The sequence below is a fragment of the Canis aureus genome, chromosome 30, assembly GCF_053574225.1.
Source record: "Canis aureus isolate CA01 chromosome 30, VMU_Caureus_v.1.0, whole genome shotgun sequence".
NCBI lineage: Eukaryota > Metazoa > Chordata > Mammalia > Carnivora > Canidae > Canis > Canis aureus.
In genome coordinates, this window is record NC_135640.1 from 14,084,503 (window position 1) to 14,099,191 (window position 14,689).

A 14,689-nucleotide genomic window follows, 5' to 3' on the forward strand; every position below is an offset into this window, starting at 1 on the left:
TAACATTCTTATAAAATCCATTCTTGTCCAAAATCTCTCTGAAAAAATGCTCATTGCTTGTTAGGCACTGTACTCCTCCAATCCATGGATGTTTCTGCTTTAAATTCATTACATCAAACTCATTATTGTTTTATTTTTGTCATTTGACAGTTATCTCTAGGTGAAATGTATTTATTTCTGAATTTGTTATTAATACATTTGCATATAATTGTGTATTTCTTTCTAGTTGGATAAGATCAGTTACATTAGAGCTTCAGCTCATTTTAAAAAGTTATATATTGGGATGCCTGGGTGGCTCAGCGGTTGAGCATCTGCCTTTGGCTCAGGGTGTGATCCCGGGTCCGGGGATTGAGTCCCACGTCGGGCTCCCTGCATGGAGCCTGCTTCTCCCTCTGCCTGTGTCTCTGCCTCTCTCTTTCTCTCTCTCTCTCATGAATAAATAAATAAAATCTTTAAAAAATTTATATATATTAAAAAAAGTTAACCTGTAGTTTCAAATAGAATATTGGTATCATATCCTTAAATCTCCTAAGTCTCTATATATAATTTTTTTTAGGTTGGAGTAATGTTATTGATGGCCAATTTTAACCATTACATATCAATTCTTTTTAATTTCACTCAAAAGGCAAATCTCATTTCATAGTTCTAGGACCCTATTGTCAACTATGATGAAAATCTGGAGGGGAGTAGTAGGATTAGATATTAGGCAGTTGCTTCATCATTTCATAGTGGACATCTTACATCAGTTGAATAGATAATGCATGGATTTTAGTGTCAACAGGATGATAAAGACAATTCATATTTATACATTTAAATATTAAAACAAATACCAATTTATTTCTAATAACCTTACGGGTAGCAAAATTATTATTAAGAGATTTAATCTTTGATGTTTTTAGCAATAACAGAAATTTAAAACAAACAAAAAACCTCTCATGTAAAAACATTCCATTTGTCTCAAAGTGAGAATTCCTGGAATGTGGTTTGCTTCCTTAGAGCTCTGAAAAAACAGCAAAGCCCAGCCATACCAGGTAGAGGTAACAGACACTCATGAACTCCAGAGGCAAGGATATTTTCATGCATACATACATCACCTAGTTCTTACTGGTCAGGAGCAAGGAGTGTGTATGGATAATAGCAATCCACAAATAATCAACAACAAACTTCTTTGGCTCAAAGGATTTACACTTTATCCCCAAGGAGGCTTTGGCCCTGATCTCTACCTAGAAGGGAAAATTGGCTGCTCTTTCTTCTTCCTTAGATCCCCTTCCCAGCTTGTGGCCATAAGACTCCCCTCCAGGAGTTTGTGTAGTATCTCCATTGGAGGTCATCTTTTTTTCATCACCATCTGGAGGTCTTTTCCCAGGCACTTTAGTTACTCCTCCACCTGATTACAATATCCCACTGATCCTGTTTTGCACTCTCTGCTTCTTAACAGGATCTCCCTTTGGTGTCCCAATACCATAAAGGAGTTAATAATGCATAATGAGCTTGGACATCAATAGTTGGAGCTGTAGTGGACTAAAATTACCCTTCTCTTTCATGTCATCATGAAGGCAGAGTCTGTTCACTGGCTCAGTGAATTCCCAGGTTGTCAAGACGGTCATAGGTGGATGTTTTGTGAACAACAGCGAGCATGTGAGCCTAGGTCACAGCAAATGTGCCTTTCTCCCTCATTCTATTTCATCTGGAACACTGGTAACTTTGCATCTGTCCTTGAAGAACCAGCAACCACTAGCCTGGAAAAACTACCTTTGTCTTATAAAATGTACAATATAATCTTTTCATTTTCCACATAAATCTAACTTGCCTTTCATTAATTACCTTTGGGTTTGTGTTGCTTAACAAATTATGATGAGCATGCTTAAGTACACTTTTAAAAAATATCTCTTTTCCTTAAGAACATAGCAGAGTCATTGTTTAGATACGCCAGAAGCTTCCCAAATCGCATTCTTTATTTTTCTCTTAGTACATTAATAGGAAGGAAAATGGTGTCTGCTTTATGAATTGATTGCTTAGAAAAATAAAACACACTCACAAAAGCTAGTTTTTGCTAAATGAATACATGAATTAACTAGTCCTTTGAAACAACTTGGGTACATGGACAAAACATTTGATTTGGGGAGAGGACAAGAAGTAGGAGGCAATTTGGGATCAGTATTTGCTCCAATGAGTGTAATTATTGTGTAAATTGTGGCTCTTGACAAAAATCTCTGAGTCCTGTTGAGATGTTGTTAATGCCCCAGGAAGAAGACTGCCTACTCCAGTGTGATTGCTTACAAAGATGCTGCTGCCTGCTTCCTCCTTTTCCCACAGGAGATGGGCAATTTGCCAGTGTTTCATTTTCAAATGCCATTGTTCACCTAGAGCTTGAGGAGCAGCTCCTGCTTTTTTTATTGTTAATCCTAGCCTAAATGATGATCATTTTTAAAAAATCCTACAACATTGTATAACAAATTTATCAGCCACTGACATTTGCCACTGTGGCACAAAAAGCTTTGTCACTTATATTTTAACTTAACAAATAATTTACTAATTTATGCAGCCGTGGAATGACTTGATTGGTTTACGCAATCTCCTTTTATGAGTAATTCATTGGAAAAATTATAAATCTAGAGCCATTTCAGCAACACCTTGCAAACATCATTCTTCAGTTACGATTCTGACAACAAAGCAGCATGGTAATGTTTATTACATGATTTAATCCTTTTAATGTCATCTTTTACATTGCATATGTATACGAAAAACAGTCCAATTGTCCTACATCTTAAGAAAGTAAGATACATTTATTCATTATAGAAATTGAAGAATAGGTTAAAGATGTTAATGATCAGGGAATATGAGCTCATGCTGGGACCTTATGTGTATTAGGTTTGGCAGTCTTGGATTAATTCTTCATATTTAACATACACTACACACTCAGAGGGAAATTTCCTGTGTTTTATCATAAAGATTGATGCGTGACCAAAATGGATGCCAGAATTTGAAACAGTTCTGAATGGTTTTATGCAAAAATGTAAAGTAGATGATCTTTGTGATTATCACTCTAACATCTCTTTGCATCCTTTTCAGCATGTGCTGTCCTCCTGCCATCACTTGTCATAGCCTGCCCACTGCCTAGCACTTGTGGTCTGTCACTTATCCAAAGCCCCCACCATGATGGCATCCTTACACTCTCAACCTTTCCCATTCCCTTCATCCTCAGTTCAAAAATTTCCTCCAAATGTTACATTCTCGAAGAGTCCTGTCTAGTACAGAGAACAAGAACATTGATTTGTGTTTCGGAGTTAATAGCTGGTAGTAGCTGTTAATGTGACACCCTTCCCAGATATAATTTGCATTTAAACAGCTGCCTTTAAAAAAAGAAGTGGAGAATGCTGAGGATTTCAGACTCTGAGGCAGGGCCAATGAGAGTGAGTTTTTTGCCACCAAGCCCTTCCCAGTACCCCTCAGGTGTTTAATCTGCTTATGTAACATTAGGAGGGAGAAAAACAAATAAATATGGCTCTGGTTTGATTCCCAACTCTGATAATTACTGGCTGTGTGACCTTGAGCTAGTTTTTTAGTGTCTTCAATCATAAAATAGGGCTAATAAGGTTTTACGAGGACTAAATGAGTACCATAGCTAAAACTCCTGGAAGGTTTACTGTTACAAGAATGTCAGTTAAAAATCTTTGGATTACAAATGACAGAAATTCAACCCAGACCAGACATCCTGATACAGTAGGAGTGGGTTGTTGTCTAGGAGTGTGTATTTTTTAGCAAGCTAAACATATCAGGATTCTGATATGGTATCATACGTCAAAAAATCACTGTTCTAAGGATCAAGGAAAGATCATAGACCTAAAGAAATGAGAGGCAGGAGATTATAGAGAATATAATGGTCCAGATCTAAAAATCATCTGAAAGATGGGGATGGCAACCTCAGTAGATCATAGAGAGTACAGATAAGACTGAAATGCTATGCCTAAAATAAACTAAATATTTACTCAAGGCTCATCTTTGACAATGGGGTTAACCCTAATTATAGAACTCTAATTATAGAAATTACCTATAATCAGGGAAGATAGTTGGACAACTGTAACTGAACTAACATGAGTTAGCTCCTTTGTGAGTCGCAGATGAGAACTACACCAGGTAGAGTTGTCACACACAGAAAATTTTCAGTAAATAAGGAGATCACAGGGAATGACTTCCAAAGCCATGACTCCCCAAACAAGGGTGACTGGATTCCTTTACTTAGGGTTAGGATGAATATTCAGAAAGGGAAGTTTTGTCATAGTATGTAGACATGAGCATAAGGTGGTGCATGTGCCTTGAGGAAATATACCTATCCATACATTGTATGTCATATAAATCAGGTTTGTGCTCCTCCTTGGGTGGAAATTTTAGTATTATCAATGGAAGATGATCAGAAGAAATGAAAGCAAAGGCAAGGGCCTCCTCCCCCCTTCCTCCAGTCATAAGAGGAAACTACCCTTAAAAAAAAAAAGGATCCCATCCTGTAATTCTACACCACCCAGGGAAGAGTCCTCCAGCCTTTCCCATGTAAACAACTTCCTGATAGGCAGATAAGAGTGTGGATAAAAGCCTGGTTGGGTGATAAGCACCTGGAGGGTTAATCACATTAAAATAGCCCACTAACAGTCTTGTAAAAACACCTAGACTTAGAAACTCCAAGGGCAACCTTCTCAGGTACCCCCCACCTTCAGGAGCTTTGCACTAACACCCAATAAACTTTGCTTTACTCCCCACCACTTTTTGTCTGGTCTATCTCTTCATTCTTTGAAGCCATGTGACCAAGAAACCCAGACACTAAAGGAAGATAAATCCTGAAGTAAAAGTAACTGTCACTCACTCCATGAGTCATTTCATGGTTCATCTATGTAGGCATGAGTCCAGGGTTAACTCAGACTGGTCTGGGTGGTCTGGGCCGCCAGAGGTCTTCATCAGGGTAGTTGCTATTACTTGAGGGGTACTTTGACTTTCCATCAAGGGATGCTATGCCTGTCAGGTGTTTGCCTGAGTTAAGAGATAGCTGGAAAGAAGAGCTTAAGAAAAACTGAGGGACAAAGGTTACTGAGTACAAGCACATGCATGGTAAAAGTTAGACTTTGGGGTCAAGTTGGTGGCACTACTCTCAGTAACTTGACAAAAGGAGCAGTACCAAAGAGGTACCAAAAGACTGGAGATGACAAAAATCTAATCCCATTTTTCTTTAAAGAGCCAGAATTTGGATTCTTTCAGATACAGAGTAATGAATCTTGATGTCAGTATCAAGAGAGATTACCAAAAGGAATGTTGAATAAAAGATGTCTAAGCACTCAATGGAGAACCTGTTACTCATTGAAAACCCATTATCGATTTTCTAAGAAAAGGTCAGACTCTATCAAGTTTTAATAGAATTACTAGATAAGTTTAGATGATCAGAGAAAACTGGACATACAGTATGTCTGGAAGTCAATTGTCCATGAATTTACTATGGAAAAGAACCCTCTTAGGTTCAGTAACTGCAGGCCTGTGAATTAAACCAGATTGACAAGAGAAAAGGTAAGTGTTTTCTATTAATATTTTACAGCACAGGTGCTCACTGAAAAATGAAACTCAAAGAAATGGTTAGACTTGGGGCTTATATATCATTCTAACAAAGGAAAGGAGATTTGGGCTTCACAGAACAGGAAATTGTGGGGAGTGATGACAAAATATATGGAGGAACTAATGGAAGATAAGCATAATTTTAGTAAAGTTTATATACACAAACTTTTCTTGGTGTTCACTCTCTTCTACCTGGTTCAGATAGAGTGAGGAGGTGTGGGGGGTGGGTAGGAATGCAGGAGGTGGGGAATAGAGGGAAGGGGGAGAGACAATGGCCACAAAAGGAAATTTATGCCCTGCTCTGCTTTTAGATTAGAGAAGGAAAAGACAGAGAATTCTTCCTGCATGTATTGATTCTCAATTACTTCTGGTTCAAAATAATCCTTATACCAAAATGGCTTATTTTGAGGTAACATATTCTGATGCCCTTCATAACCAAAGACCTTAAAGTAGTGATCCTCTAAATTTTGGCCTCAGGATCCTTTAGATTGTTAACATATATTTTTAAAGATTTTATTTATTTATTCATGAGACACACACACAGGGAGAGAGAGAGAGAGAGAGAGAGGCACAGGCACAGGCACAGGCAGAGAGAGAAGCAGGCTCCATTCAGGGAAGCTGATGTGGGACTTGATCCAGGGACTCCAGGATCATGCCTGGGCTGAAGGCAGGCTCTAAACTGCTGAGCCACCCAGGGATTCCCAGATTGTTAAAATTTATTGAGGATAGAAAGACCTTTTGTTCATATTGGTTGTATGAATCAATATTTACTGTATTAGAAGTTAACACTGAGGAAAAAAATAAGTGTTAAGCAACTCACTTAAATCATAATAAACCCATTATAGGTTAAGATATTTTATGAAAATGACTACATTTCCAAAACAAACAAGCAAACAAACAAAAAACAGTGAGAGGCAAGACCTTCTTTTACATTTTACAAATTTCGTTAATGTTTGCCTTCATGGAAAATAAATTCTCACATCTCATTTAGCATTCAATTTGTTGTGACATAGAAAAAACACATAGTGTTCTATTGTGTTTCAATCGAGCATCTATCTAGGCATTGTCCTTGACACACCTGTCCACCTTCTCAGATTCTGATTCTGTGGAAGCTATTTACCATTCAGTAGGTAGTTGTAGGTGCCTGAAAGATATATAAGTCCTGTCTTTTTTGGTAGAGTTTCAAATATCTTCCCCTGAACTCTGTGGGGAAAAAACAGTTCTGCCTCTGTTTGCAATTCATTTCACCATTCCTTTGCCCCATATAAATTTGGGCTTTTTGGCTTCTTTTAAACCAGTTCCCTCATAGGCTTAGTTCTCTCAATTTAATGAACAAAGTAAAGTCTTAAATGCACGATCAGTTTATATCCAAAGGAGAGACATGATTATACCTTTTTCCAAAAAAAAAAAAAAAGTAACTTTTAGCAGTGAAATCACTTGTTACATACAATTGGAAAACTTTACTGTACACTCTCTGAGAATGAGAGTGAAAAATAAAAATAATGCCCTAGATTATTAAAATGTAGTTTTAACATTGCAGATCCATCCCCAAAAGATCTTGGAGACCCCCAAGGATTTTGAGAGCTACTGCTTCAGAATTCTGAGAAGAACACTATCTTTAACACAGATGATAAACAGGATATTTTTTGAAGTCAGAAAGATGATGTGGGAAACCAAAAATGTATTCTGATAGAAAAGTTCAAAGAAACTGATGAGTACATTTAGCAAAGAAAAGAGACAATTTACAGGATCATGATATTAATATTCAAATACGTAAAAGACTTAACAAAGGTGGAGATTGACTCCTCTCCCCTTGAATTCACTGGAATTTTAGTGACTTGCTTCTCATAAGTAGATGAAGGATAAAGCGACACTGTATAACTTCCACAGCCAGGTCATACAAGGTGGTAGAGCTTACCTGATGACCTCTCTGGACAGTTGTCCTGGGAACCCAGCCAGTGTGTTGTGAGGAAAGTAGCTCAGGTCACAGGGAAAGACCACATGTAAATGTTCCGGCCACCAGCCCAGGATAAGGTTTAAATGAATAGTCAGAATCAACTAGCAGAGGTCTGAGTGGATACCACCACTTCAGCAATCAGTGTTTGGGCCTCTCCAGCTGAAGCCAAATGGAATAAACAAACTGATGACTGTCAAGCTCTGGCCAACTTGTAAATTATGATGAACATTTATGTTTTTGTTGTCAGTTTTGGCTTTGGTTTTCTTGTCACTAAGATTTGTAGGTGGCTGGTTATGATGCAAGAAATATCCAAAACAAGGAATAATTACTTCTTGAAGTGTTATCACAAAATTTTTGGTGACAATTACGTGGAGTCCAATTTTGGTTGACTATACAAATTATTTTTATAATGAAAATCTATCCAAAAAATACAGTCATAGAATAAGCATGTTGAATGTTGATGGAATTGTACCTTGTGATACAGGAGAGCTTGCTTCTTGTCGCAGGGAGTTGAAGAATGAATCTCACTGACAACAGACAGTGAGCAAAGCGATAGCGATACAAAGAGTGTATCTCTGCTCAGCTTATTAAGCAGAGATACAGAAAAAGCTCTCAGAAGTGAGAGGGGTCTCAATAGGGTTGTCACTAGGGGTTTTATGGTCTGTCTTTTATAGGAAACTGACCAGGGAACTTGGTAAATTTCTTGTCAATATCAGGGTGGAAATTTAGAACAACCCCAGTGGACTTGTAACTATCATAATAACAAACAAGACACTTTTGTAAATATCAGGAGCCCAAACAAGGTGTTCCCTTCTCCCAGGTTAATATCTCCTGCATAATATTTCTCTACATCTGGGGTTTCTGTGAGCCTACTCAGGTAGCCCATGGCCTTGAGATTCTTGTGCTGTCTTGGTTTGAGCCCGGACTATGGACACCTTAATGACATATTTCTTTGTGGTCTGGTGAGTTTTTGTGATTACTCAGCAGCCATTAAAGGGGGGATACTCCCTAACATTTTGGAGCTAGGGAGCAAGGTTTATTTTTTCTGTTTTTACTATCTTACCTCTGTTTTCTTAGGTTGGGTAGGAGCCTGACTCTGGGCCTTTTCCCTTATCTTTCCCTGCCTTCCACCATCTGCCCCTAACTCATTCTATCACTTGTGGCTATGATGTGCAATTATTTTATTTTCCAAGGGAGGAAATGTGGACTCCGCAAGATTAAATGATTTGCTCCTCTACTCTTTAATGGCTCAGCCAGAACTAGAAACAATGAATCTTGAATCTTAATTAATTTCATTTCCGACTACATCATTTTTGTTGGGAAGTCTTGGTTTTCCTACTTCCAGAGCTCTTCAAAGAGCATGACTTCCTACTTGTCAGGAGTGTAATATAAAGGAGAACAAGGATGGATGTGAATTTTGACTAGATCATAGACAAAGACCTTTCCAAAACTAAGATGTTATGATTCTATGACGTAAAGAGGACATGTGTTTGCAGGTTTATGAGACATAGGGTCTTTTCTAAGCATATGATTTATACCTCTCTTTGGTCTCTATAATTCATATAGTTGTTTTTAATAATTTTAAGTATTTGAATATTTCAGTTGTTATCATTCAAAGAGACAGAGTCTCAACACGTATTTCTGTACTCACGAATTCATTCTACTAATATTTGTTAAGAGCCCACATGTGCTCTATGCTTTTATACATTTAAAGGACTAAGAATATTAATGCTGTCTCATCCAACTATAATTCTCCAAGTGTATTTTCATCTAATTCACTTTTTGTATCTGTTCTATTTTTCTTCGTGCTAATTTTATGTGTTTGAGAAGGGTAAGAATTAATTTGCTGTTTTTATTAAATTATAGATTAATTAGTAGAAAATATCAAAAGGAGTAGAATGGCAATAGATTGCAATTATAAGAAGATGTAGGGATTTTTGTCATAAGGCTACATTGGTAAGATGGAAATATTTAAACTGTCACTAAATGGAATATTTGCCCTCTTGTTTCCATTATTGTAGCTAAAGTATATGAGGTGTTTAAGGGGGGTAAATCAAAGCAAAAGGCGAATATTTTCAAGAAGGAAAAGCATTTTAATGTTAATTGCTATTTTTTTAAGGTTACTTTTTAAAAAAAATAATTTAACTATTTATTTGAGAGAAAGAGCGAGAGAGAGCACAAGCAGGGAGCAGGGAGAGGGAGAAGCAGGCTCCCAGCTGATCAGGGAGCCCTACTCAGAGCTCCATCCCAGGACTCAGGGACCATGACCTGAGCTGAAGGCAGACACTTTAACCAACTGAGCCACCCAGGCATCCCTGTTAATTGCTATTTTTATACAAAATTTTGAGGAAAGCAATGCAGGTTACTGGTTGACAGGGCAGATACATAACCGAAATGCCTGGGATCATATCTCAGTGAGTCCATTTCTTTACTGTCTTACTTAGGATGAGTTATAAACCTCTTTCTACTTTCTTCACTTGTAAATGGAGATGACCATAATAGTGTCAACTTCATGTGATTGTTACAATGGGTAATGTGGTTAATATTTGTAAGAGTACTGAGAACAATGTTTTACCACATGCTTTGTGCTGTCCTGGCATTTGTGATTTAAAATATGGCCATGTGATGATACTTTAACTAGTCTCCTCTTTCTTCCGCTTAATTAAAAAGTTCACTTTTGTAGATTTACCTAACATTTTAGGAATAACAGTAATCCGTTCATTTATATTTTTCCTTTTACTTTTAAATCCTCTAAAATTTTAGGACTCAGATGGCTTACTGTCATCATAGAACTATTTCAACTTAATCTATACTGTCCATTTCATTTTAATCTAGCTACATTTAATATTTACCTCAGAATTTTTGCTTCAGGGATCTTAAGAAAATTTTATTCACTTTAGGGGTAGGACGGAGATACACTCCTAAATTTTCATTATATTTACAGTATTATCTTTTTTTTTTTTTTTTTAGGATTTTATTTATTTGAGAGACAGAGAGAGAGAGGGAGGGAAGGAGCATCAGCAGGGGAGAAGGGCAGAGGGAGAGGGAGAAACAAACTCTCCACTGAGCAAGGAGCCCGACTCAGGGCTTGATCCCAGGACCCTGAGATCATGACCTGAGCTGAAGGCAGATGTTTAAATAACTGAGCCACCCAGGCACCCCTACAATATTCTCTTTCATTTTTAATCTACTTAAATTTTAAATTTTTGTGTGGTATAAAATATACATGTAATTTTTTGTTATCCATATAATTAGCCAGTTTCCCAGTGCCATATATTAAGGCCATCCACATAAAGATATGTCTGTATCTTTGTCATATAGCAAATGTCCATATGTTTGTGGCTCTATATTTGGAGTCCTGAATGTAATCCAGTGGTGTATTTTTTTTTCTTGTGCTTTTCCAGACATTTTTACTTTTATAAATTTATAATAATAGCCAATCTTTACTGAGCAATAATGTATCACTCTGGATGGTAACTACCAAACTATAGAAGGATATGAGAAACTTAGCTTTAACAGCAAACAAGCACAAGTGCAAGACATGAAATCACCAAGGAGTGAAGTATGGCAAGAAGAAAGTGGGTGAATGGAAAGCAGGAATCAGCAAACAGTCTTCAAATGAAAAGCTTATTAATTCTCAAAGTGAAACTATTGTTAGAATTACAAGTCTAATCTCCATGAGACTGACCGTATGTGACATTCAGACAGCTGTCTTAGCCCATTTATAATCTATTTAAGATACTAGCTTCCATTACCAATGCAAAACTTGATCATTAGCAATAAACCCTGAAGAATTAGACATCATAACATGGAAATTTTCAATGGGTCTAGGATGCCCTAGTGTAACAATGACAGGTGGAATATGTAGAGCGTGTCATCCTCACCTTTCTCGGGCTTGGTTGTAGACCTAAGATAAGAAAGGGGGTGAATGAAGACTTTGACAAAAGGAACTAAATCACTTAAAAAATGTAAATAATCAGAAAGCTGCTTCAAATGTGACACAGTTTTGTCTATACACTGTTATCTCCAGACAACATTTTGAAATGTATCCCTTCCTGTTGGCTGCTAATATTGTAATCGTGCTTTATCCTGGATTTTCATAAGAATTCTGGAGGATTTGAGGAAGACCAATTAATCAATGCCAGAGTGGATAATGATTTATGACCAGAGTAAAAATAGGAGTGCATACGTTTCAATGTGGTCCCTTCTGTCTGTTGACCAGAATATTTTTTTCTTTTTCTTGGAATGACTCCAAACATCTTGCTGGCAAAGAGAGTGTATTTTTTGAGATAGCAAGGTTGTTTATTGAGCCACTGAGTTCAGTCAGCATCAGTAATTCCTACAGTAGAAGGAAAATTGGTAAGAAAAGGTTTAGTGTAAATCTTTGAATATGGAGTAACTCATTAGTTGGTTCAGCAAATCACAGAATGGAACTTAGAATGTGAACACATTGTATATAGAGTGAGTGTCTGTGTCTGTCTATTTTAAAATATATGGGATAGTCTCTCCCCATCCACGCATTTTTATTATGCTACCACATTTGTACCTAAGTATTTTGATACTGTTAACGGGCATACCACTCTTAGACAAAATAAAAGATATGTATACATTATAATAAAATATTTATATTATTTCCCTGAGTTCTATTTTTATCCTTCAATATATCTTGTTCAGATATTCATCAATTTTATTATCTTTGTTTCCAAATCATAAATTGTTTAACAAATACCTCATCATTGATGTATATCATAGAATGAGATAATATCTTATTCCTTTGATGAGTGGTTATGGGATACTACCTTTATACTGCTGAGATTTATGCTACTCTTTTCAGCAAAAGCTAGTGTAGGATGGTGAAATGAACAGTAACAAAGTTGGCAGGCTGACTGCTGCTATGTGTGTCTAATGCCTGAAAACGGAGTCTGCTTTTATGCAAATACAAATTGGCTGTGAAGCTTGTAATTCTAGAATCCAAACATCTAGCATGTGTCCTTTGTATGACCCAATGTGATTTGAAAGACAGTAGAGACAACGGGTGGAGAGGGCAAGGATTGAGAAGGAAAATATTAATGTTGTTTGTAGATATTTGTTAAAGGTCACTGCCTGTTAACGAAAGAGACTCAGGAATGGAAGTACTGCTAAATTACAATCTTAGTATTAAAAAAATAAAGGACTGTTGTTATTATTTTTTATAGCAACAACAAGGGTTAATTAATATCCAACACTGCCTTTGGTATTGAGTAAACACATGATTTCATTTTATCAAGTATTGTTGTGAATACTAACAGTGCTCCTTTTGTGAGAAGGAATAATAAGCAGGAGGAGAGCTATGCCTGATAGATCCAACCTGTAAAAAGAGCCTTCTGCAGTCTGAGAGTTGGTAGCCAAGGACCATTCTGATACATATTAAAGAGGTTACTGTGTCCCCAGTAACCATTGCTATAAGAACTGGAAACTGTGTCTTTATATTCCTATACTGGGTAGCTATTGTTTGCTCTAATACTCTGCCTTCTAGAATTCCTGTTCTCAATTAAGGGTTCTATCAATAAAGGCTATGTTTTCGACACCATCTTTGGTCCAAGAGTGTAAATCCAAAGAGTATAAATCCAAAGAGTAGTGATGCCTGGGTGTCTCAGCTGTTGCACATCTGCCTTCGGCTCAGGTTGTGATGCTGGTCCAGGGATGGAGTCCCACATCCATAGAAGAAACTTTTATAACTCTTATATATTGAGAAAAATGATATAATTAGGCAAATGGCAGCCCAGCTAGTCCATAGACTCCTTCAAGCCCTGTTTCTAGTTGTTCCTAAACCTTAATTGTATCCCCAACTTTCTTATGCACTGGATGTTCATCTATAGCTTATATATCTTGAGTTAAAATATTGCCTGTTTTGTCTAATCACACCAACTTGGGATTTTGTCACTTGCAATTCAGAGCCCTAACTAATAACATTGCCAAGTCCAATGCTGGACAGAAAGATTGTTATGTATTAACTCTGGTGTATTATGTAAAAAATTATGGTACAATATTTCTGTCTAGAACTGACTAAATTTTTTTCTTAAAATATTTATTGATTTATTCATTTTAGAGGGTGGGGAGGGGCAGAGAGAGAAGGAGAGTAAGAATCTCAAGCAGACTCCCTGCTGAGTGCAGAGCTAGATATGAGACTCAGTCTCACAAGCCTGAGATCATGACCTGAGGCAAAATCAAGAGTTGGACACTTAACCAACTGAGCCACCCAGGTGCCCCCAAAAGTTTTTTTTTTTTTTTTAAGATTTATTTATCCATGAGAGACACACAGAGAGAGAGAGAGAGAGAGAGAGTCAGAGACACAGGCAAAGGGAGAAGCAGGCTCCATGCAGGGAGCCTGATGTGGGACTTGATCCCGGATCCTGAGATCACGACCTGAGTGGAAGGCAGGAGCCCAACAGCTGAGCCACCCAGGCGTCCCATTCCCAAAAGTTTTTTTTTTTTTTAATAAAATTACTTATATAAACCATATTTCAAGGATTAAATAATGCTGAAGAATTAATGATAGTAAAGTGCTACACAAATTAGTACAAGCATAATTCTAATCCTATTATATTGTGATTATATCAAGTAGAAGATACAAAATCATTTCTCCTTTTTTTTTTTTTTTTTAAGATTTCATTTATTACTGAAAGACACACAGAGAGAGACAGAGACACAGGCAGAGAAACAGGTTCCCTGAGAGGAGCATGATGCAGGACTCTATCTGGAATCATGCCCTGAGCTGAAGGCAGATGCTCAACCACTGAGCCAGCCAAGTGCACTCACTCCTCTTTTTTTTTTTTTTTTTTTTTTTTCACTCACTCCTCTTTTTATCCTGACTCACCAAAAACTGTAGATTTTCTATATACAAATTAGTTCAAACTTGGGTGACAACTAAGTAAAAACAAAGGTAGCAAATCAAAAACAGATTAGATTTGTTTATCCCTTTGCAGAGCAAATTCTATAATATTTCTCCTGTTTTTTTGTTCAGATTCATTGTTATAGCAGCAACCACGTAGCAAACAATGAAGAAAGAACTCAGTCTTGTGGAGGAAAGTAACAGTGAAATCCCAACAGCACAGAGTAAGAGAAATGAGAGAAGATTACCCACCTGTGAGGGTTGGG